At 49.9% G+C, this 20,204-nt stretch overlaps 2 long non-coding RNA genes across 2 annotated transcripts; both read left to right on the top strand.

Moving 5' to 3' along the window:
• The first annotated feature begins 203 nt into the window (after nt 1-203).
• Nucleotides 204-10,038, top strand: LOC141957169 (uncharacterized). Its single transcript, XR_012633077.1, has 3 exons — nt 204-249; nt 1,426-1,545; nt 9,685-10,038. It is a non-coding gene; the product is annotated as an uncharacterized LOC141957169 (long non-coding RNA).
• A 196-nt stretch (nt 10,039-10,234) lies between these two features.
• On the top strand, nt 10,235-19,799 carry LOC141957168 (uncharacterized). Its single transcript, XR_012633076.1, has 3 exons — nt 10,235-10,280; nt 11,459-11,578; nt 19,707-19,799. It is a non-coding gene; the product is annotated as an uncharacterized LOC141957168 (long non-coding RNA).
• The last annotated feature ends 405 nt before the right edge of the window (nt 19,800-20,204 follow it).

Raw genomic sequence — 20,204 nt, 5'->3', positions numbered from 1 at the left:
CGGTAATGTGATTTCCCGGCCTCCCCCCCCCCCCCCTCCAGTTGAAAGTAGCAGGTGATATTTCTGTGCAGCAGTTTCTGATGACTGATGTACTGGTGAGTCCGGTGTGGTTTTATAGTCAGAACATAATGCTCTCTCCTCTAATGGAATTATACTCTTGCTTATCCCGTAAAAGATCTAACACAGAATTTTGTTTTTTTTCCAGTCACGCCACTTGCTCAGGAATGAAGGAGAAACAAACTAGAGGAGGTAAATATTTCTGAGTTGGTATTTCTTTGTCCTGCCTTCTGTTGGGTAAAGCCTAGCATTCCAACCAAAATGGAACTGGTTTCTTACTCTCTGTTAGAAGGCACTTGAAGGGGGGATTTATTTAATCTGAGTTGAGTTGGAGAAAAGCTTGATGTGTGGCTGCATTTCGTCATCTAGAGACCCAAGCCAGCGAGCAGAGAGCACAGAGCACCTCTGGGAAAGGGACTGGTCTGCCCTTTCTTTGGCACTGTCTGACGATGCAATAAAGAGCCCCGTAAGAGTGCCTGCACGGCCTGATGGGGAATGGAAACTACGTTCCTACCTTAGGACGGCTAAAACTAGGCCACACAAATCTCGATCCTTGTATCTCAGGAAAGTACACATAGGATTAATAGCCCATTTCTACCTTTTCCACCTACACTCGATACAGTGACAGGAGAGAAAGAGAGAGAGGTGGTGGGGGGGGTGGTGGTAGTGTGGAAATTCCTGTCTTTTATCGACACGAAATCTAAAAAGTGGGGAGGAGGGGCAAACTCTGTGATAGTTTCTCCCTGTAACAGTAATTTAAAAAGTGGTAACCATTGTGCAAGAAGATGAAAAGTACTTGCCTTTCTGCAAGTCCGGGAGGGTAGCTTCCACGGGGGACAGCTCTTTTTCCCGAGGGGAAGACACGGTTGTTGTTGAGGGGTGTTCACGAGGGGGCTGAATCCTGTAATACTCTCCTAGACACAGCCCAGGAGGGAAAAAAAAAAACCAACAAAGTTCACTCTCTTGTCAGAACTGCTGTTTAGGCAAGAGTGACTAAGTTTGTATTTACCAGATTTATAGCATATTTCCTTTATTGCCCTTTCCTCTTCGATCTCTTCAGCAGTCTTGGGCACCCGGTCAGGAACATCTGTAGGAAATATTTTTCAAGGGTTACTAGACAGCTCTACAAAGACCTTTGGCAATTCTTCATAACCAGCCACCATAAGGAATTTCACTTTGGTCAGAGCCCTTCTTTTTTTCTGGCTGCAAGCTCTGCTTCTGGCCAGAAAGTGGATTCCTTGCTGAGAGGTATTTGCAAGCGCAGTGGACTTGCAGTCACGACACCTATTAAGAAGCAAACGTTGGTTGATGTAAACTGATGCCAAGCCATCTTCAGTACTCATGATCCTTCTTTTCCCCCCCCCAAAGGAAATGTTGTGATGAAACATGTCAGCAGGGAGCGCTTGTCAGAAACCCTCTGCGCAGAGTTCCTCTCGGGCAGTGTCTGCCAGCGGAGCTGGCGAAGGGAGTGCTCCTTGGCTGTCTCAGGTAAGGCTGCTAAGATGAGAAGAGCCCTGCTTCTTGTATTGTTGAGGTTCCTGTGGCTTCCTGGGGCTGGAAGCGAGTTAGGAAGCCTGAACAGGCAGCCCTGCCAGCCAGCCTGAAGGGCAGGGGAAAGTGACGAGCGGCTTGGGGCTGCCCGGGAAGGAAGGAGCACAGCGGTTTGCGGAGTGCGCACGTGAGAGGAGGTCGCGCTCCCGCTCTCCGGGAACGTGCAATTCGTTCCTTCCCTGTGAATCTGGCATCTCCGAGGGAGATACATCCAACAGTTGAACTACATTTTAAAAAACGAAAACCTGAATCTCTCTCTGTACGTATAAAAACACAGACACAGACATTCAGCTTCTGCGGAGAGTGTTGTATGGATTCTCTTTGCTGGATTTAAGGATAACTTTCTGCAATAACATGAGACTGCCTACAGAGTTGAGGAAAGCAGTTGAAGGGATTATTTAAGTGGAAGTCAGAGCACTGTCTTTGGTGAACAAACCTGTGACTTCAGCTCTATTTAATGGGAAAAAGAGGAATTATCCCGCTGTTGAACTATACAGCCAGGCATTGCCCAGGAGTTAGGGAATGTTGCCTCGCTCCCACCTGGTGACTGCCGGTTCCAGTAACTTGGGGATTAGCTGGAAACTCTTTCAAAAACCTGTCAACAGCTCTTTTCTACAATTGTCACGGTTATTCGAATAAATGAGCTCTGAGGTGTCAAACACACCCACCCCCCCCCGCCCCCCCCTTCTACTTCCTTGTAAAAGAAAGAAAAAACTTGTTTACAGTTCTCCTCCTCTTCCTCGTCGTCTTCGTCGTCCTCATCATCCTCGAGGTTTATGATGAGCGGCGGGTGAATTGGCAGTCGAGTCTTGTGTTGGTTTCTGTGGGGTTGCTGATGAGGGCCTGGATGGTGGGCAGCCTGTTGCAGTGGGGCATCTGCAGAAGAGAACGTGGTGTGTGTTTGTTTTGTTAGGAGGGAACTAGAATGTCAGATGAGGGTTGAGAGCAGCAGGTACAGTTCTGCAATCCTTCTGACACTGAAGGCCTCTTTACACAGAGAGTTTGTGCCTTGCCTTGTCCTTGCTGCGATAGCAGATCTTAGCTGACTGATTTGCCAGGGTGCATTTCTTGACCTTACTCTAGGTTATGGCAGCACTGGAAGGACATTTTTGCGTATGTCCTTAGTCGAGCGAACAAATGGTTGGTAAGATCTTTCTACTCACTGTTAGTAGGTGGCAAAAAAAGTCCGTTGATGTATCGGGGTTTGCTGTGATGGAAGGCACAGCTGATCCTCAGGCAGCCTCGGGGTTGTTTTTCCCAGAAACAGGAGATGTTGTGGTACTTTTGCTGCAGGAGAAAGGAGTTTTCAGGTGTTGTAAATGGCACAATAAAAATGGCCTAAATGGTTTAGTAGGTGGTGTGCTGAGCTTCATCCCAGCTGAGAGCTGAAAATGCCAGGTTGAGGGTAAATTCTGAATGAGTTTCTGTGTGGTTTTTTGAAGGAAAGCAAAGTCCCGCTTGAAGATCCTTGTGTACTTGAAGGTAAGTTTCACTCGGGTGCAGGCATGAACAGCTGGGTCTAGGAGCAGCATCTCCCCAACCCGCCGCTTTTGGACTGTAGGCAGCACAAGCGGGCCATGCCCTGAGACAGGCTGGGGTCTGGGGCCAAAGCCCATCTCCCAGGCGTGAACGCCTCAATCCCCGAGGCTGAAGCGGACGCAATAACCAAGAGCCCTACACCCACCCTTGGGTTTTTACTCGGTGCAATAGAATAGTATTTCTTTGGCGGACGGACCCGTTTGGAAGGTCTTTCTCTGAAGTAAGTGACTTTACGGGGATCCAGGCAGTTGCTGTGAGCAGAAGCTCTCAACATGCCAGTTTTTCTCAGAATCAGCGTCATGTCAATTCGCTAAGAAAGCGCTGGGTGATCTCTATGCACGATTTTTAACTTTTACGTCTTCCTTGAGTATCTGAACCCAGCTCACAGGAGAAATTGTCTGTAGTTTAGATGATGTTAGCTCTTTGCACTTGCAAAAATCAGCAGTTTGATGGACAGGTGCTGCCATGACCCAGAGAGAGGGGTCATAGCAACTTCAGACTGGAGACAGTAAGGCTCCCTTTCAGCACGGTCTGTCCAGAGAATCCAGGTTACAAGGCCCTGTAAAATCTACAGCATTTACCTGTGCGTAGGGGGGATGAAAGCGGAAGTAGGGGTCATTCCCAAGTGTGCCCATTTTCCCCGCTGAGGCTGCTTCTGGTCTGTGCTCCTAACGGCAGGCGATCTTATCCTGTGAAAGCAGTAGCTCCTCTCAAAAACTGCACCTCTGGAAGCTGATGTCTGCTTCTTTCTTGAAACAGAAACTCCAGCCAGCAGTGAAAGGGGCTTGAAGGGAGGAGGTGGTACCTTCTGCAGGCTTGTGGAACCAGCGAAGGCAGTTGCTAGGGGCTTTAGAATGTTACCCTCCAGCGGTTGCCAAGGGCACCTCCAGCGCGTGCCGTCAACAGCATGGCGCTCTGTAACCTGTCCAGCTGGAACCCCTTCCTTTTTCTCCCTTGCTCCCCAATAAAGTCGGGAAAACCGGAGCCTGTCAGAGGGTCTCCCGTTCTGGTGCTTCTTTACCGTCAAAGGGAAGAAACCCATTTGGCGGGGCTTAAATAGTGCCCAGCTTCTTGCTGTAGGAACTCACAGTGTCTTGGAAACAAATCTTTGATACCACCGAGGCAAACGGTCTTCTCTGACTCTTTCTTTAACCCAAATCCTTTTACCCCGTGTTTCTCGTACTCTCCCTCCCTCTTTGGATTGAGAAAGTTGCTGTTCCCTGTCAGTGCGCGGTTAGCTGTTAGCTGCTTCCCCTGCTGGGGTGCAGAGCTACTTCTTGCTTCTGCGATGTCCACTGGCAGGGCTAAAGCAGAAAGAAGAGCGTGCACCTGTGTCCCTAATGAAGACCTGTGGTCCCGTTCAGGGGCTAGGCTGCCCCTGCACAAAAAGTAGCGAGGGGGGGGGGGGGGGAAATGGAGTTTTAGCGTTGGAACACGGTGAGGCATCCTGTTCTCCTCAGGACGTGGGGTCCCATTTACCCCACTGCCTGCCATCAGTGACTGGGAGATGAACGCTTGAGAGCACTGTTAGGGCGAAACCTGGGAACTTAGGAGTAAGAAGTCAAAGCAAGGGCAGAAAGGGAAAGGCTCCACAGCCTCCAAAGAGAGGTGAAAGAGTAATACGCTAGAGATGGAGCCCAAGAGAAGGGAGGGAGATCAAAGGCAGAATTCAAGACAGAGCCTAGTGGTTCATAGCATAGGAGGAGAATTTGGGAAAGCAGGTGACGGCCACGAACGATGAACTGTCAGTGGGCAGCAGCATCCACGGGCAGGATGTGTTAACCCTGCCGAGAGCTTTCCACACAGGGGCTCTTTGTAGCTGGTCAGCTGTGCCTGAAGGAGGCACAGGAGAAGGTACGGTCAGGAAGAATTAACTGCGTGTGGTGTTTGCGGGACACGGTTTTGGTAGCGGAGGGGCTACAGGGGCGGCTTCTGTGAGAAGGGGCCTGAAGCTTCCCCCGCGTCCGGCAGAGGCAATGCCAGGCAGCTCCAAGATGGACCCGCTGCCGGCCAGGGCTGCGCCCATCAGCGCCGGTGGGAGCGCTTCTGGGATAAGATATTTGAGAAGGGGGGAAAACTGCTGGGCAGCAGCAGCCGGAGAGAGGAGCGAGAATCTGCGGGAGAAACAACTCTGCAGACGCCACGGTGGGTGTCTTTCCCTTGAGCTGGGCCTCTCGCGCAGGCCGATCCTGTGCTGGGCATGTCGGCACGCTAAGACGCTAGAAAATGATTTCCTTCGGGCTTTGGCTTGTTGGGGTGGCTTTTCGGGGGAGGGTGGTGGGTGCAATTGCCTCAGGAGGTGCTAGTTCTCCATGATCCCGGTTTGGAAAGGCACTGGGCTTGTATAAAGCGTCTTTTCGGATGCTGGTTTTCTGAGATGCCATTTAAAAGGCAAGGAGGACAGTGTAGCTCGTGCTACAGCCATTCAGATGCTGGGAGGAGCCCCAAGTTGTGCGGCAGCGAATGGGCCTGCGACTCTGGCCCAGCACCCCCTGCACCTCCCGTCGGTGGAAAAGTCACCCCGTTTTGGTCCTTTGAGCTCTTAGAGGATTTTCCCAAAGAAGCCATCTCGATTCCTCATTTCCACTGTGAGACAGAAGGGATGTTCACCTGAGAACTTGTTGCTGCACTCTTAGATAAGGGCTAGGCCCGGCCTTATCTAACTGGGCACAGCATCCCTCTGGGTCAGATTGTAAATTGCCTCAGGCAGACGACATAGAAGGTGTTGCCGCAAGGCGTCGGGTCCCACAGGTGGAAAGGGCGGTGTTTAATTCGAGGGGAGGAAACATTTTTGAGATGCTTAGTGTCCTTGCTTTCAAAAAGGTGTTTCTCTCTGTTTTTTTGACATGTTCTAACTCTCAGCTAAAGCAGATACTCTATAGACGTTTCTATTCTTCTCTCAGTTAAGGAAAGCGAGACCTAACTGCACGCCTGTTTACAATCCCTATAGCCTCTCTAAATTTCACAGGATCCCAGAACCGTTCAGGTTGAAAAAACCCCTTGGGATCATCGAGTCCAACCCTCAGCCCCACTATGGTGCAAAGTTCTCCCCTGCACCTTAGCCCCCAAGGTCTCTTCCAAACAACCCTTCAAAACCTCCAGGGATGGTGACTCCAGCCCTTCCCTGGGCAGCCTATTCCCCTGTCTGAGCTCTCTTTCTGGGAACCCTTTTCTCCGAATGTCCAGTGTAAACCTCCCTGTTGCAGTTGAAAGCCATTCCCTCTTGTTCTGTCGCTAATGACCTGCGAGAAGAGACCAGCACCAGGCTCTCTCCAGTGTCCTTTCAGGGAGTTGTAGAGAGTGCTGAGGTCTGCCCTCAGCCTTCTCCTCCTCAGACTGAACCGTCCCCATTAGATTTCTAAAGAGAAGAAAAAGGACATCATGACCACCTGCGGTTTCTGCCAGATACTCTCTGTAAAGTAGGGTAGAGAGCTGTATGAGAGCTGTATTTCTGGGAGAAGGATAGAATCATTTCAGCTCGAAGGCACCCTGGAAGGGATCTGATCCATCCCCATGTTCTAAACAGTCACAGTGAGGAGAAAGCTCCAAGGAAGACAAAGACTTGGACGTTCCCAGTGACAAGTGCCACCCGGATAAGTGCTGGATCCCAGAGCTACAGAAAGGAGTCTGAAGGGCTCTCCTCCCAAAGTGAGGATGTTCTAAGAACAACCAAAGGTCCGGTAAACGCGAAAAGGGGAAAGGCCTGCGACAAAGCTAGACATCACATCTAGGTGACAGCTGGGTGTGAGGTTGGTTTCTTCAGAAGGCAACATTAAAGTAGCCTTCTTCTCAGCCTTCCTCTCGCTCTGATCTTGGTCTTTCCCCCATCTTTGCTCCTTTAGTTCAAAATGTGTGTCAAACCTCTTTCAGCTCATTCGGGGAGTTTGGTTGTGAAGCTCGTTTGGTTCGTAACACGGTTCTGCTGCCCTGCTCAAAGGTCAGAATCTCAGGAGGAAGCTCAGACTGAGCCCCCAGACGTCTGGCAGACAGCTAAAGCGTCTAGAAATCTGGCTTTGGCACCAAACCAGCTACTTTCTAGAATGCATCGTTATTGCTGCTTACATGAAAAGCTCTCTGAAACTGCTAAGTGAAGCCAACATATTTATTCATACAAGGAATTCTGCGTTATTAAAACAGAGTCTGTAAAAATAATTTCCTCTCTCCGATTTTCCTGACTGATTTAAATGTAGTCCATTTACTGAAGGCTGTTGGGAAGTTTTGAACGTTCTAGGGTAGACATGATTTTTCGGACTTGGTAAGATAATCTTCTTTGGGTTTTCCGGTTGCCGATTCTCCTGTTCTTGTAAACTGCGGCCCTCGCTTCTTGGCTTTCCCGCGTGGAGGCTGGCGGTCTCCTTTCCTATGGACCTGGACGTCTTGGTGGCTCTGCGGTCAAAAGAGAGAGACAGAACGTTATGTGTGCGTCATTTCCTAGAAGGAAACAACATGCTCTCTCTCTCGGAAACCTTTTCAGAAGTACACTTTGAACGCTTGTAAAAGCAAGGGGGGGAAAAAAGAAATGTCATCCTAATCTAATTGACCCTCGTTTCCAAAGGTTCCATTCAAGTCTTTTTCCTCTAAAACCTTCCCAAGCAGCTGCTTGAGCAGCAGGTGGTGGTTGCACAAAGCAAGCAGAAATGGTGGCAAGGCTGGTGAGGGATTCCCGAAGGTGGGTTGAGGTGCTTTGCATCCCTGTGGTGCCTCAGCAGGATTTGCATCTCCGACCGGAGTCAGAATGGCCTAATGCTGCGTGTGGAAGTGCCCTGGGTCAGCTCGGGGCAGCACTGACAGCGGGGCCGCCTGGGGGGTGTCTGAAACAGAGGCGGGCAGGGGCCTGGTGCTTTCACTGGAAAGAGGGAATTGTATCAAGCAGTTACCTGAAGGGTGGTTTTCAAGGGAGAGCTCGTTTTTCCCTCTGGATTTCTTTTGCTCCCAGGGGTTGAGGTAGAGGCTCCTGATGTGGATCTGTCTGTAGAAAACACATAGACATTGTTTCTTAATGACAGCTGCAATGGCAGGAAAGGCTCTCTGAGCCTGAGAGGTGAATTCAGTGTGAGGTTAGCTGAAGGACCAAGGAGGGAGTGCATGGGGTGGATCCCACACCACCTCTGAAATAGCAGCTAGTATTCAATCCAGACTCCCTCTGTGGTCGTTTAAAGATCATCTGTAAACTGGTGGCGTTCCCAGGGGGCTCACGGGACCTTCGCAGTGAGGCGATCCCGCCGTGGGGGACATCCTTGACTCGAACAAAGGGGATGTTCCTGTGTTGAAAGTCTGCCCCAAGGCATCAGTTGCTTTTAGAGGAAAGGAGTGCCTAAGCCGGCCTCCTGTTTTATCCCTGCTTGTGAAGAAAGCACCAGGCACAAGGCAGCTTTGTGGTTTTGTGCCGGGCGGTTGGTTTTGCACCCGAGTACGCTGCCTAAGGACTACCCCTGTTCTGTCAAACGGGCTTAAAAATGAATCTTATTAATACTCGGGTGTTGCGTTAATTTGCAAAAATGTATGCTACCTTTAAATTGATAGCAGGAGTTTGCTGAAGAGATCAAAGAGGCTGTAAAAAGTGGGGATCAGTATATTTGTGCCCCGTGGCCCATTTCCTGCATCTGTCGCCGTTTGTGGGGCAGAGGACTGCTTTCTGCTCGGAAGGTGCTAAATTAGTGTTGGTGACTGTTGTGTCTGACCAGTTGTAAAGCTTTCTAAAGCTTCACGTTTCTGTCTGTGGATCCTGAGGCAATCAGTCTGTTGGTGAAAATGATGCTGGATCAGATTGACCCCTGCCCATATTCAGGCATAAATAAGTGAGTTTTCAGCTGCAGGGACCGATGGAAAGCAGCACAATCCAGACAGGCACGTTTGAGGCATTTTAAGAGATCAATGTAAGCAGGAGCCCACCTGTAACTTCCGTGAACTTTGGCGCTGGCTTGGCAGGGAAGGCACAGGAGACGATGTACGCCGAAATTGGTGGTCCTGCAGAGTCGAAAGAAGACTTTCTTCTCGGTTCTGTACAGACATAAAGATGAGAAGAATCAGTTTGATCGCCCTCCCTTTGACCCCTTTGCTGGTAACTTGGTTTTGCTCTGGGGTTTGAAGTATGAATTCCTCAAAGGGAAAAAGCAAACAGAACTGTTGCACTGTTCTTCAAGAGCTGACATCCTGGCTGGAAAACAAGATGAAAAACTTGTTCTTTCTGGGTAGCCCAGTCCAAATGCATTCAGTTATTTTTTTTACCCCCTGATGCTCAGCAGTGAGAATGGCAGTGCCGTTCCCTGTGCTTACCCACAAGCAGCTAAACCCTTCTTTCTCTTGCCTTTCCGGGTGATGGCAATACAATTCCCACCACGCTGAGTAACGCCAAAAGAGAAGGAGAGCCTTCAGGAAACGCAGTAGCAATTGTGAATATTGCCAGCACAGACGGCAGAGCCTTTGAAAATGGAGGTAATCTCCTTTAGCACTGGCTCCCACCTCTGGGAGCTCGTGATTAGTTTAGTGCAATTGCCTTGAAGCTCTCATTTTGTCTGCTTCTTGGTCTTTGGTTAGTTCTTCGGATCCCGCCGAGTGTAACTCGAGCACCTGGTGTGTGACTGCCGTGCTCTCTGATGAAACACCATCATGCCCAGGTTAAAGAAGACCACGGCTCCAAAGGAAGGCACCGGCCTCAGCCACCTGTTGGTTCTTTGGCTTCTCGCTTTTCAGGAATGCTATTTACGGATCCTACCCGAGGGAAGATGTGGCCTATTAAAAGGTGCGTGTGTCATCCTTGTACCTAAAACCTCAAGAGAACTCACTTGAAGAAATGCTCTGGGGGAAGCACCTCTCTCCTTTCCTCTGACTGCATCTCATTAGAAATACAAAATTAGAAGATTTTGTCCCTGAAATTGACGGTAATGTGATTTCCCGGCCTCCCCCCCCCCCCCCCTCCCTCCAGTTGAAAGTAGCAGGTGATATTTCTGTGCAGCAGTTTCTGATGACTGATGTACTGGTGAGTCCGGTGTGTTTTTATAGTCAGAACATAATGCTCTCTCCTCTAATGGAATTATACTCTTGCTTATCCCGTAAAAGATCTAACACAGAATTTTGTTTTTTTTCCAGTCACGCCACTTGCTCAGGAATGAAGGAGAAACAAACTAGAGGAGGTAAATATTTCTGAGTTGGTATTTCTTTGTCCTGCCTTCTGTTGGGTAAAGCCTAGCATTCCAACCAAAATGGAACTGGTTTCTTACTCTCTGTTAGAAGGCACTTGAAGGGGGGATTTATTTAATCTGAGTTGAGTTGGAGAAAAGCTTGATGTGTGGCTGCATTTCGTCATCTAGAGACCCAAGCCAGCGAGCAGAGAGCACAGAGCACCTCTGGGAAAGGGACTGGTCTGCCCTTTCTTTGGCACTGTCTGACGATGCAATAAAGAGCCCCGTAAGAGTGCCTGCACGGCCTGATGGGGAATGGAAACTACGTTCCTACCTTAGGACGGCTAAAACTAGGCCACACAAATCTCGATCCTTGTATCTCGGGAAAGTACACATAGGATTAATAGCCCATTTCTACCTTTTCCACCTACACTCGATACAGTGACAGGAGAGAAAGAGAGAGAGATGGGGGGGGGCGGGTTGGGGGGTGTGTGGAAATTCCTGTCTTTTATCGACACGAAATCTAAAAAGTGGGGAGGAGGGGCAAACTCTGTGATAGTTTCTCCCTGTAACAGTAATTTAAAAAGTGGTAACCATTGTGCAAGAAGATGAAAAGTACTTGCCTTTCTGCAAGTCCGGGAGGGTAGCTTCCACGGGGGACAGCTCTTTTTCCCGAGGGGAAGACACGGTTGTTGTTGAGGGGTGTTCACGAGGGGGCTGAATCCTGTAATACTCTCCTAGACACAGCCCAGGAGGGAAAAAAAAACCCAACAAAGTTCACTCTCTTGTCAGAACTGCTGTTTAGGCAAGAGTGACTAAGTTTGTATTTACCAGATTTATAGCATATTTCCTTTATTGCCCTTTCCTCTTCGATCTCTTCAGCAGTCTTGGGCACCTGGTCAGGAACATCTGTAGGAAATATTTTTCAAGGGTTACTAGACAGCTCTACAAAGACCTTTGGCAATTCTTCATAACCAGCCACCATAAGGAATTTCACTTTGGTCAGAGCCCTTCTTTTTTTCTGGCTGCAAGCTCTGCTTCTGGCCAGAAAGTGGATTCCTTGCTGTGAGGTATTTGCAAGCGCAGTGGACTTGCAGTCACGACACCTATTAAGAAGCAAACGTTGGTTGATGTAAACTGATGCCAAGCCATCTTCAATACTCATGATCCTTCTTTTCCCCCCCCCAAAGGAAATGTTGTGATGAAACATGTCAGCAGGGAGCGCTTGTCAGAAACCCTCTGCGCAGAGTTCCTCTCGGGCAGTGTCTGCCAGCGGAGCTGGCGAAGGGAGTGCTCCTTGGCTGTCTCAGGTAAGGCTGCTAAGATGAGCAAAGCCCTGCTTCTTGTATTGTTGAGGTTCCTGGGGCTGGAAGCGAGTTAGGAAGCCTGAACAGGCAGCCCTGCCAGCCAGTCTGAAGGGCAGGGGAAAGTGACGAGCAGCTTGGGGCTGCCCGGGAAGGAAGGAGCACAGCGGTTTGCGGAGTGCGCACGTGAGAGTAGGTCGCGCTCCCGCTCTCCGGGAACGTGCAATTCGTTCCTTCCCTGTGAATCGGGCATCTCCGAGGGAGATACATCCAACAGTTGAACTACATTTTAAAAAACGAAAACCTGAATCTCTCTCTGTACGTATAAAAACACAGACACAGACATTCAGCTTCTGCGGAGAGTGTTGTATGGATTCTCTTTGCTGGATTTAAGGATAACTTTCTGCAATAACATGAGACTGCCTACAGAGTTGAGGAAAGCAGTTGAAGGGATTATTTAAGTGGAAGTCAGAGCACTGTCTTTGGTGAACAAACCTGTGACTTCAGCTCTATTTAATGGGAAAAAGAGGAATTATCCCGCTGTTGAACTATACAGCCAGGCATTGCCCAGGAGTTAGGGAATGTTGCCTCGCTCCCACCTGGTGACTGCCGGTTCCAGTAACTTGGGGATTAGCTGGAAACTCTTTCAAAAACCTGTCAACAGCTCTTTTCTACAATTGTCACGGTTATTCGAATAAATGAGCTCTGAGGTGTCAAACACACCCACCCCCCCCCGCCCCCCCCTTCTACTTCCTTGTAAAAGAAAGAAAAAAACTTGTTTACAGTTCTCCTCCTCTTCCTCGTCGTCTTCGTCGTCCTCATCATCCTCGAGGTTTATGATGAGCGGCGGGTGAATTGGCAGTCGAGTCTTGTGTTGGTTTCTGTGGGGTTGCTGATGAGGGCCTGGATGGTGGGCAGCCTGTTGCAGTGGGGCATCTGCAGAAGAGAACGTGGTGTTTGTTTGTTTTGTTAGGAGGGAACTAGAATGTCAGATGAGGGTTGAGAGCAGCAGGTACAGTTCTGCAGTCCTTCTGACACTGAAGGCCTCTTTACACAGAGAGGTTGTGCCTTGCCTTGTCCTTGCTGCGATAGCAGATCTTAGCTGACTGATTTGCCAGGGTGCATTTCTTGACCTTACTCTAGGTTCTGGCAGCACTGGAAGGACATTTTTGCGTATGTCCTTAGTCGAGCGAACAAATGGTTGGTAAGATCTTTCTACTCACTGTTAGTAGGTGGCAAAAAAAGTCCGTTGATGTATCGGGGTTTGCTGTGATGGAAGGCACAGCTGATCCTCAGGCAGCCTCGGGGTTGTTTTTCCCAGAAACAGGAGATGTTGTGGTACTTTTGCTGCAGGAGAAAGGAGTTTTCAGGTGTTGTAAATGGCACAATAAAAATGGCCTAAATGGTTTAGTAGGTGGTGTGCTGAGCTTCATCCCAGCTGAGAGCTGAAAATGCCAGGTTGAGGGTAAATTCTGAATGAGTTTCTGTGTGGTTTTTTGAAGGAAAGCAAAGTCCCGCTTGAAGATCCTTGTGTACTTGAAGGTAAGTTTCACTCGGGTGCAGGCATGAACAGCTGGGTCTAGGAGCAGCATCTCCCCAACCCGCCGCTTTTGGACTGTAGGCAGCACAAGCGGGCCATGCCCTGAGACAGGCTGGGGTCTGGGGCCAAAGCCCATCTCCCAGGCGTGAACGCCTCAATCCCCGAGGCCGAAGCGGACGCAATAACCAAGAGCCCTACACCCACCCTTGGGTTTTTACTCGGTGGAATAGAATAGTATTTCTTTGGCGGACGGACCCGTTTGGAAGGTCTTTCTCTGAAGTAAGTGACTTTACGGGGATCCAGGCAGTTGCTGTGAGCAGAAGCTCTCAACATGCCAGTTTTTCTCAGAATCAGCGTCATGTCAATTCGCTAAGAAAGCGCTGGGTGATCTCTATGCACGATTTTTAACTTTTACGTCTTCCTTGAGTATCTGAACCCAGCTCACAGGAGAAATTGTCTGTAGTTTAGATGATGTTAGCTCTTCGCACTTGCAAAAATCAGCAGTTTGATGGACAGGTGCTGCCATGACCCAGAGAGAGGGGTCATAGCAACTTCAGACTGGAGACAGTAAGGCTCCCTTTCAGCACGGTCTGTCCAGAGAATCCAGGTTACAAGGCCCTGTAAAATCTACAGCATTTACCTGTGCGTAGGGGGGATGAAAGCGGAAGTAGGGGTCATTCCCAAGTGTGCCCATTTTCCCCGCTGAGGCTGCTTCTGGTCTGTGCTCCTAACGGCAGGCGATCTTATCCTGTGAAAGCAGTAGCTCCTCTCAAAAACTGCACCTCTGGAAGCTGATGTCTGCTTCTTTCTTGAAACAGAAACTCCAGCCAGCAGTGAAAGGGGCTTGAAGGGAGGAGGTGGTACCTTCTGCAGGCTTGTGGAACCAGCGAAGGCAGTTGCTAGGGGCTTTAGAATGTTACCCTCCAGCGGTTGCCAAGGGCACCTCCAGCGCGTGCCGTCAACAGCATGGCGCTCTGTAACCTGTCCAGCTGGAACCCCTTCCTTTTTCTCCCTTGCTCCCCAATAAAGTCGGGAAAACCGGAGCCTGTCAGAGGGTCTCCCGTTCTGGTGCTTCTTTACCGTCAAAGGGAAGAAACCCATTTGGCGGGGCTTAAATAGTGCCCCACTTCTTGCTGTAGGAACTCACAGTGTCTTGGAAACAAATCTTTGATACCACCGAGGCAAACGGTCTTCTCTGACTCTTTCTTTAACCCAAATCCTTTTACCCCGTGTTTCTCGTACTCTCCCTCCCTCTTTGGATTGAGAAAGTTGCTGTTCCCTGTCAGTGCGCGGTTAGCTGTTAGCTGCTTCCCCTGCTGGGGTGCAGAGCTGCTTCTTGCTTCTGCGATGTCCACTGGCAGGGCTAAAGCAGAAAGAAGAGCGTGCACCTGTGTCCCTAATGAAGACCTGTGGTCCCGTTCAGGGGCTAGGCTGCCCCTGCACAAAAAGTAGCGACGGGGGGGGGGGGAAATGGAGTTTTAGCGTTGGAACACGGTGAGGCATCCTGTTCTCCTCAGGACGTGGGGTCCCATTTACCCCACTGCCTGCCATCAGTGACTGGGAGATGAACGCTTGAGAGCACTGTTAGGGCGAAACCTGGGAACTTAGGAGTAAGAAGTCAAAGCAAGGGCAGAAAGGGAAAGGCTCCACAGCCTCCAAAGAGAGGTGAAAGAGTAATACGCTAGAGATGGAGCCCAAGAGAAGGGAGGGAGATCAAAGGCAGAATTCAAGACAGAGCCTAGTGGTTCATAGCATAGGAGGAGAATTTGGGAAAGCAGGTGACGGCCACGAACGATGAACTGTCAGTGGGCAGCAGCATCCACGGGCAGGATGTGTTAACCCTGCCGAGAGCTTTCCACACAGGGGCTCTTTGTAGCTGGTCAGCTGTGCCTGAAGGAGGCACAGGAGAAGGTACGGTCAGGAAGAATTAACTGCGTGTGGTGTTTGCGGGACACGGTTTTGGTAGCGGAGGGGCTACAGGGGCGGCTTCTGTGAGAAGGGGCCTGAAGCTTCCCCCGTGTCCGGCAGAGGCAATGCCAGGCAGCTCCAAGATGGACCCGCTGCCGGCCAGGGCTGCGCCCATCAGCGCCGGTGGGAGCGCTTCTGGGGTAAGATATTTGAGAAGGGGGGAAAACTGCTGGGCAGCAGCAGCCGGAGAGAGGAGCGAGAATCTGCGGGAGAAACAACTCTGCAGACGCCACGGTGGGTGTCTTTCCCTTGAGCTGGGCCTCTCGCGCAGGCCGATCCTGTGCTGGGCATGTCGGCACGCTAAGACGCTAGAAAATGATTTCCTTCGGGCTTTGGCTTGTTGGGGTGGCTTTTCGGGGGAGGGTGGTGGGTGCAATTGCCTCAGGAGGTGCTAGTTCTCCATGATCCCGGTTTGGAAAGGCACTGGGCTTGTATAAAGCGTCTTTTCGGATGCTGGTTTTCTGAGATGCCATTTAAAAGGCAAGGAGGACAGTGTAGCTCGTGCTACAGCCATTCAGATGCTGGGAGGAGCCCCAAGTTGTGCGGCAGCGAATGGGCCTGCGACTCTGGCCCAGCACCCCCTGCACCTCCCGTCGGTGGAAAAGTCACCCCGTTTTGGTCCTTTGAGCTCTTAGAGGATTTTCCCAAAGAAGCCATCTCGATTCCTCATTTCCACTGTGAGACAGAAGGGATGTTCACCTGAGAACTTGTTGCTGCACTCTTAGATAAGGGCTAGGCCGGGCCTTATCTAACTGGGCACAGCATCCCTCTGGGTCAGATTGTAAATTGCCTCAGGCAGACGACATAGAAGGTGTTGCCGCAAGGCGTCGGGTCCCACAGGTGGAAAGGGCGGTGTCTAGTTCGAGGGGAGGAAACATTTTTGAGACGCTTAGTGTCCTTGCTTTCAAAAAGGTGTTTCTCTCTGTTTTTTTGACATGTTCTAACTCTCGGCTAAAGCAGATACTCTATAGACGTTTCTATTCTTCTCTCAGTTAAGGAAAGCGAGACCTAACTGCACGCCTGTTTACAATCCCTATAGCCTCTCTAAATTTCACAGGATCCCAGAACCGTTCAGGTTGAAAAAACCCCTTGGGATCATCGAGTCCAACCCTCAGCCCCACTATGGTGCAAAGTTCTCCCCTGCACCATAGCCCCCGAGGTCTCATCCAAACGACCCTTCAACACCTCCAGGGATGGTGACTCCAGCCCTTCCCTGGGCAGCCTATTCCCCTGTCTGAGCTCTCTTTCTGGGAACCCTTTTCTCCAAATGTCCAGTGTAAACCTCCCTGTTGCAGTTGAAAGCCATTCCCTCTTGTTCTGTCGCTAATGACCTGTGAGAAGAGACCAGCACCAGGCTCTCTCCACTGTCCTTTCAGGGAGTTGTAGAGAGTGCTGAGGTCTGCCCTCAGCCTTCTCCTCCTCAGACTGAACCGTCCCCATTAGATTTCTAAAGAGAAGAAAAAGGACATCATGACCACCTGAGGTTTCTGCCAGATACTCTCTGTAAAGTAGGGTAGAGAGCTATATGAGAGCTGTATTTCTGGGAGAAGGATAGAATCATTTCAGCTCGAAGGCACCCTGGAAGGGATCTGATCCATCCCCATGTTCTAAACAGTCACAGTGAGGAGAAAGCTCCAAGGAAGAAAAAGACTTGGACGTTCCCAGTGACAAGTGCCACCCGGATAAGTGCTGGATCCCAGAGCTACAGAAAGGAGTCTGAAGGGCTCTCCTCCCAAAGTGAGGATGTTCTAAGAACGACCAAAGGTCCGGTAAACGCGAAAAGGGGAAAGGCCTGCGACAAAGCTAGACATCACATCTAGGTGACAGCTGGGTGTGAGGTTGGTTTCTTCAGAAGGCAACATTAAAGTAGCCTTCTTCTCAGCCTTCCTCTCGCTCTGATCTTGGTCTTTCCCCCATCTTTGCTCCTTTAGTTCAAAATGTGTGTCAAACCTCTTTCAGCTCATTCGGGGAGTTTGGTTGTGAAGCTCGTTTGGTTCGTAACACGGTTCTGCTGCCCTGCTCAAAGGTCAGAATCTCAGGAGGAAGCTCAGACTGAGCCCCCAGACGTCTGGCAGACAGCTAAAGCGTCTAGAAATCTGGCTTTGGCACCAAACCAGCTACTTTCTAGAATGCATCGTTATTGCTGCTTACATGAAAAGCTCTCTGAAACTGCTAAGTGAAGCCAACATATTTATTCATACAAGGAATTCTGCGTTATTCAAACAGAGTCTGTAAAAATAATTTCCTCTCTCCGATTTTCCTGACTGATTTAAATGTAGTCCATTTACTGAAGGCTGTTGGGAAGTTTTGAACGTTCTAGGGTAGACATGATTTTTCGGACTTGGTAAGATAATCTTCTTTGGGTTTTCCGGTTGCCGATTCTCCTGTTCTTGTAAACTGCGGCCCTCGCTTCTTGGCTTTCCCGCGTGGAGGCTGGCGGTCTCCTTTCCTATGGACCTGGACGTCTTGGTGGCTCTGCGGTCAAAAGAGAGAGACAGAACGTTATGTGTGCGTCATTTCCTAGAAGGAAACAACATGCTCTCTCTCTCGGAAACCTTTTCAGAACTACACTTTGAACGCTTGTAAAAGCAAGGGGGGGAAAAAAGAAATGTCATCCTAATCTAATTGACCCTCGTTTCCAAAGGTTCCATTCAAGTCTTTTTCCTCTAAAACCTTCCCAAGCAGCTGCTTGAGCAGCAGGTGGTGGTTGCACAAAGCAAGCAGAAATGGTGGCAAGGCTGGTGAGGGATTCCCGAAGGTGGGTTGAGGTGCTTTGCATCCCTGTGGTGCCTCAGCAGGATTTGCATCTCCGACCGGAGTCAGAATGGCCTAATGCTGCGTGTGGAAGTGCCCTGGGTCAGCTCGGGGCAGCACTGACAGCGGGGCCGCCTGGGGGGTGTCTGAAACAGAGGCGGGCAGGGGCCTGGTGCTTTCACTGGAAAGAGGGAATTGTATCAAGCAGTTACCTGAAGGGTGGTTTTCAAGGGAGAGCTCGTTTTTCCCTCTGGATTTCTTTTGCTCCCAGGGGTTGAGGTAGAGGCTCCTGATGTGGATCTGTCTGTAGAAAACACATAGACATTGTTTCTTAATGACAGCTGCAATGGCAGGAAAGGCTCTCTGAGCCTGAGAGGTGAATTCAGTGTGAGGTTAGCTGAAGGACCAAGGAGGGAGTGCATGGGGTGGATCCCACACCACCTCTGAAATAGCAGCTAGTATTCAATCCAGACTCCCTCTGTGGTCGTTTAAAGATCATCTGTAAACTGGTGGCGTTCCCAGGGGGCTCACGGGACCTTCGCAGTGAGGCGATCCCGCCGTGGGGGACATCCTTGACTCGAACAAAGGGGATGTTCCTGTGTTGAAAGTCTGCCCCAAGGCATCAGTTGCTTTTAGAGGAAAGGAGTGCCTAAGCCGGCCTCCTGTTTTATCCCTGCTTGTGAAGAAAGCACCAGGCACAAGGCAGCTTTGTGGTTTTGTGCCGGGCGGTTGGTTTTGCACCCGAGTACGCTGCCTAAGGACTACCCCTGTTCTGTCAAACGGGCTTAAAAATGAATCTTATTAATACTCGGGTGTTGCGTTAATTTGCAAAAATGTATGCTACCTTTAAATTGATAGCAGGAGTTTGCTGAAGAGATCAAAGAGGCTGTAAAAAGTGGGGATCAGTATATTTGTGCCCCGTGGCCCATTTCCTGCATCTGTCGCCGTTTGTGGGGCAGAGGACTGCTTTCTGCTCGGAAGGTGCTAAATTAGTGTTGGTGACTGTTGTGTCTGACCAGTTGTAAAGCTTTCTAAAGCTTCACGTTTCTGTCTGTGGATCCTGAGGCAATCAGTCTGTTGGTGAAAATGATGCTGGATCAGATTGACCCCTGCCCATATTCAGGCATAAATAAGTGAGTTTTCAGCTGCAGGGACCGATGGAAAGCAGCACAATCCAGACAGGCACGTTTGAGGCATTTTAAGAGATCAATGTAAGCAGGAGCCCACCTGTAACTTCCGTGAACTTTGGCGCTGGCTTGGCAGGGAAGGCACAGGAGACGATGTACGCCGAAATTGGTGGTCCTGCAGAGTCGAAAGAAGACTTTCTTCTCGGTTCTGTACAGACATAAAGATGAGAAGAATCAGTTTGATCGCCCTCCCTTTGACCCCTTTGCTGGTAACTTGGTTTTGCTCTGGGGTTTGAAGTATGAATTCCTCAAAGGGAAAAAGCAAACAGAACTGTTGCACTGTTCTTCAAGAGCTGACATCCTGGCTGGAAAACAAGATGAAAAACTTGTTCTTTCTGGGTAGCCCAGTCCAAATGCATTCAGTTATTTTTTTTACCCCCTGATGCTCAGCAGTGAGAATGGCAGTGCCGTTCCCTGTGCTTACCCACAAGCAGCTAAACCCTTCTTTCTCTTGCCTTTGCGGGTGATGGCAATACAATTCCCACCACGCTGAGTAACGCCAAAAGAGAAGGAGAGCCTTCAGGAAACGCAGTAGCAATTGTGAATATTGCCAGCACAGACGGCAGAGCCTTTGAAAATGGAGGTAATCTCCTTTAGCACTGGCTCCCACCTCTGGGAGCTCGTGATTAGTTTAGTGCAATTGCCTTGAAGCTCTCATTTTGTCTGCTTCTTGGTCTTTGGTTAGTTCTTCGGATCCCGCCGAGTGTAACTCGAGCACCTGGTGTGTGACTGCCGTGCTCTCTGATGAAACACCATCATGCCCAGGTTAAAGAAGACCACAGCTCCAAAGGAAGGCACCAGCCTCAGCCACCTGTTGGTTCTTTGGCTTCTCGCTTTTCAGGAATGCTATTTACGGATCCTACCCGAGGGAAGATGTGGCCTATTAAAAGGTGCGTGTGTCATCCTTGTACCTAAAACCTCAAGAGAACTCACTTGAAGAAATGCTCTGGGGGAAGCACCTCTCTCCTTTCCTCTGACTGCATCTCATTAGAAATACAAAATTAGAAGATTTTGTCCCTGAAATTGACGGTAATGTGATTTCCCGGCCTCCCCCCCCCCCCCCCCTCCCTCCAGTTGAAAGTAGCAGGTGATATTTCTGTGCAGCAGTTTCTGATGACTGATGTACTGGTGAGTCCGGTGTGTTTTTATAGTCAGAACATAATGCTCTCTCCTCTAATGGAAT

Source organism: Athene noctua, chromosome 2, assembly GCF_965140245.1.
Source record: "Athene noctua chromosome 2, bAthNoc1.hap1.1, whole genome shotgun sequence".
NCBI classification, from domain to species: domain Eukaryota; kingdom Metazoa; phylum Chordata; class Aves; order Strigiformes; family Strigidae; genus Athene; species Athene noctua.
Note: the sequence above shows the minus strand (reverse complement) of the source record. Positions and strands in the feature narration are given on the sequence as shown.